Source organism: Lactuca sativa, chromosome 3 (genome assembly GCF_002870075.4).
Source record: "Lactuca sativa cultivar Salinas chromosome 3, Lsat_Salinas_v11, whole genome shotgun sequence".
Classification (NCBI taxonomy): Eukaryota; Viridiplantae; Streptophyta; class Magnoliopsida; order Asterales; family Asteraceae; genus Lactuca; species Lactuca sativa.
Genome location: NC_056625.2, coordinates 8,563,413 through 8,567,946, shown reverse-complemented (window position 1 = coordinate 8,567,946; position 4,534 = coordinate 8,563,413). Strand labels below are relative to the sequence as shown.

At 34.8% G+C, this 4,534-nt stretch overlaps 1 pseudogene; it reads left to right on the top strand.

The window, feature by feature from the left end:
* The first annotated feature begins 3,309 nt into the window (after positions 1-3,309).
* Positions 3,310-3,775, top strand: LOC111920863 (uncharacterized; annotated as a pseudogene).
* The last annotated feature ends 759 nt before the right edge of the window (positions 3,776-4,534 follow it).

Genomic DNA, 4,534 nt, shown 5'->3' with positions numbered 1-4,534 from the left:
CACTTGGGGATTAAATCTAGGTTTGAGTCTAATGCATTGGAAAAGGGTTTTAACTCACAAAGGGACCATTTATTGGAGTTTACGGCAGTAAACTAGGAGTTTACGGCCGTAAACTCCCCCACCCATATTCCTTTGTTGTTTTAAGGCTTAAATGATAGAGAATAAAATCCTATGCATTTTCCCAAGTCAAATGGGGAGTTTAGGGCACCATTTTACCCCTTTATAGGAGTTTACGGCCCAGGTACCCATTCATGAGGGGTTTATGGCCGTGAACTCCTTATGGAGTTGTTTTATTCAAGTTTAAGATCCCTAACTTGTTGGTGGTCGATTCTAGAATTTAATCTAAGACTATTGGTGTGTTTAAGTGGCTTTTAAACACTCAAATATGAGTTTACTCCCCATGAAGAGGAGTTTACGACCCAAACATGTTATTGGGCGGTAAACTCATGTTTACTCTCCAAAAACCCGTTTCAAGGTGTTCTAAGTCCGAATGTGTAAGCCTACAAGTCATATCTAAGCCTTAGGGGTAATTTGGAGGGGTTTTGGGGCTTAAAAAACCCCTTTTAGGGGTGTTCACGATCCAAGAGAGTTCTTGGGCCGTAAACACATGCATTGGCCCCTAATTTATGTTTTAAACACAAATTTTCATGCTAGATAAGCTATACAACAAGTTAGGATAGTTGGCTTACTCGTTTGGGGCTCGAAACGGACGATTTTTGGCTTGAAAAATAAGTTGTAGAGAGAGAGTATAGAGAGAGAGAGTAAAAAGGGTGGAATGAAGTTCACTCTCCCTTATATAGGGGTTGGATTTGGGGCTCAGTGGAAATCTACCCAATACTGCTGTTAAACGGGGCTTTTTGGTCGCACCCGATTAAACGGTCAAATTTTGACTTGGTTGTAACTAAACATTTTTTAAGGGCAATTTTGTGGGTGTTTCCAATTTGTTTCAACCCTTACCAAGTCATTATGAACGTCCTAATTTAATTAACCTCTTCCAAAAGGTTAACGGACGAATAATTAAAGCGAGACTTATTAATGGAAAAGGGGTAAAAATGACGGAATAAATTTCGGGTTGTCACAGTATGGTTGTTCATCACACAAGCTTACACATTAACTTACCTATTTTCTAATTAATCTTAGGTTCATATTCACTAATACTAGGCATATAACATTGTTTTCACATAAATCATATGAATCGAGCAATTAAGAGAATGTTTATGCAACTTAATAGACTTGATAATTAACAGAAAATAGTTTTTGTCAACACATAAGGATCGTTTACAAGCTTAACAAAACAATTTCACCAAATCAAATAATTCATGCCATAAATTAAATCCATATTAACAATCTAATCCACCTTAAACATAAGTAATGAGTTTTAACTTATATCTACAACGTAATATCTCAAAACTGAAATCCATAAGTAAAAACATAGTTTTGTGCAATAGATTAAGAAAAAGAGAGTATATGTTGCCTTTGATCTCTTCCAAATCAATCTATAGGGTTGATCTTTGAATTTAAGAGCTTCAATAACCTTCCAATCGCAGATAAGTCACCAAAAGATCCAGAGAAAAAGTCCTTGTCTTGGGAATTAGTGTCCTTTATATAGTTTTCTGAAAACAGGGGTGACTCGTCGATTCCATAGACTGACTCGCCGAGTCCATCACTTAAATCCAGTGTACGGTAAGGCACCTGATGGTTCACGAATATTCCTATCTACTTGACGATTTGAGGACCAACTCGCCGAGTCCGTCAGCTTTTTGGCTTGATTTCTTCTTTCTTCAATTCCCGAGCTTCCGATTGCTAATCCCGCTTCCTTTTTAACTTGAGCATGTCTTTTAGGATGAAAATACAATTTAAACATAATTAAGTACCTTTTGTCCAATAATCGAGACAAAATAACCAAAAAGTATTAAGATATTAACCAAAATATATGACTAAATCTGCACATATCACCTTTTGTCCAATATATGACTATTATCCTCGAAAGTAGTTCAACTTTTGATTTATGTAGTGAAGTATTTAATTAATACCAGTTAAATGTATAAACACCCATTCCAAGTCAATGACCTTTAAATATCCCTAATTTAGAAGGTTATATGTGTTTGTGCATAGATGATTTCCTACAAGTTCAACATGTCTTCTCATTAGCGAATCTCTAGGTCCTTCCTTTAAGCATTTTATTAGGATTAGGTTGTATTTTATCAAACCCAACTTACAAATAAGCTCTTATGTCCATCAATTACTTGTCTAAAATGGAACATATAAAAAATATGTTACAATTTCAGTCTAAGAAAAGGTAAATTGTCCAAAACAAAACTCAAAGAAAGCATTTTGCTATTTTATATATTCTACAATCTTTAAATCCTACAAATCGCTAAAACAACGAAATTTGTATAAAAAATTCAAATAAATAAGAAAACATATCTTTTAAAATATTATTACACAAATCAAAGAAAAATTGAACCCAAAAATTGAAATCGAAGCATAAATCGATAGTTTGCGTTTGAGCTATTCAAAAATCGAAACTTTTGGTGTGGGTTCACTTTCGATAAGTATAAGAAACCGAGAAAAAATGAACCGAAAAAAAGTTTATAGAAACATAAAAAAATTATACATATTAATATATTATATATAAATCAACATAAATAAGTCACATGTATTAGTTTGGTTGGGTTGGTAAAGTGTTGTTCATTGCTACCAGTGGTCTTGTGTTTGAATCTTATTTTGCTCTTTCTTTCCATCTTCATATATATTATATGACAACCATTAAAGTCGTCCCACACCACCCACTACACACAACTTCTACCATCGACATCGCCCATTAAACACAACCTCTACCCTCCACAACTCTTATATGATGAACCATTGCATACAATATCAACCCACCTCAACTTAGGTTGTGATTTGGTTTGGGTTTAAACCTTAAACCGTACCAAGAAAATCAAGGAAACTGAACCCATCAATTTGGGTGTTGAGATGGGCTTTAAACATATGGAAACTGATATTATAGGTTTGTGTTCGGTTGTAGGTCGAAACCAACCCAAATCGTCCTATATTCATACCTGATCCCGTCAAACTAAATATAAAATATAAATGTATAAAAAATAAGGAAAATGACACATTAGCTATACAATGTATTGCACATTTTCCCATTCAGTCCCTAAACCTATTTCTGTGCTTTATGACGAAATAAAGTGGGTTATGACATGCTCTTTTAGTCTTTTACCTCTAATAACATGTAAATAATACCACATGTATTTTGGAAGTATGAAACAATGCCTAACTGTGAATCTCACAATCATACTAATGCCACATGTTTTAACTTTATATCAGTTAACCCTTAATCTACCTACTTCTTCACCCCCTAATTCCTCTGATTTCTTCAATATGAAGAAATCAATAAAAACAACATTGAAATGGGTGGTTCTATGCTACGTTGCCTCAGTCGAAGCCGTCGTGATCATCCTCCTAACCCTCCCGGACCTTGATGCACTCAGGAAAGGTCTTATCATTGTTGCAATTAGCCTCTTAAACCGTTCCTTCCTGTTGTACCCGTTTGTCTCTTTTTGCTAGCAAACATCTATTAGAAGTACGAATTGATGCCCAACTGTGAATTTCATAACTGCTTGCCATCGGAGCATCTCCGCCACTAGAAATCGATCATGAATAGTCATCGCTCGTCTTCTACTGGATATTGTACTCTATTACGAAGCTTGTTGTTCGTGTTGACCACCTCCATCAACGAATTGAGAAGTTGAAGAACAAGGAGTAAGTTGTTGATCTGTAATTCTTTTATTGGGGGATTTAGATATGTTCTCTATTGATTTGGTTTGCTTTTGTTATTGAAGTTCTGTCAGTACATATTATTGCTAGATATCATTCGAATTTGAGGCTTGATGAATTCTATTACTACTGTTTTAGTGCAATTGGTATCAATTTGGGTTAGGATGGAGATATAAGTTAAGTTATCCTTCGTCATAACTATTGGACCAAGATTCAATGATTTTCTTTTCTCGATAAAAATGATTGTTTATGATCCAATTGTTGAAGGTTAATATGTAGAGGTGGGAGGTCGTAAAGTGACATGATCGTTGTTGTGGTGGTAGCTACAACAACCCGCCACCGTCTAACTCATCAGATACAACCCTTATTAGGATCGTCTTTCTCCCCAACTGTCACCGATTCCCCTTCTAACGGTCCTTTTAGACTTTTCAAAGCCAACAAGTGTCTATTTGGCAAAGGGGCAACCGACAAACTAGATTACCTCTTTATTCCCATCATAAAGCACGAAAACAAGTTTAGAGACTGAATGAACAAATACACAATATATTATCGGGCTAATGCCTCATTTTCCTAAAAAAACCCATCAATCTAAGGGGGTGTTTGTTTTATCCTTTAAAATATCTTTTAGCTTTTAGGAAAAAATAAAAAGCTAAAAAATGTATAGTAAAAGCAACAAATATTGTAAAAACTACTTTTAAATATAAGAAAAATGAACTTTTTGAAAAAGTCAGTAAACCTAACTTTTGGC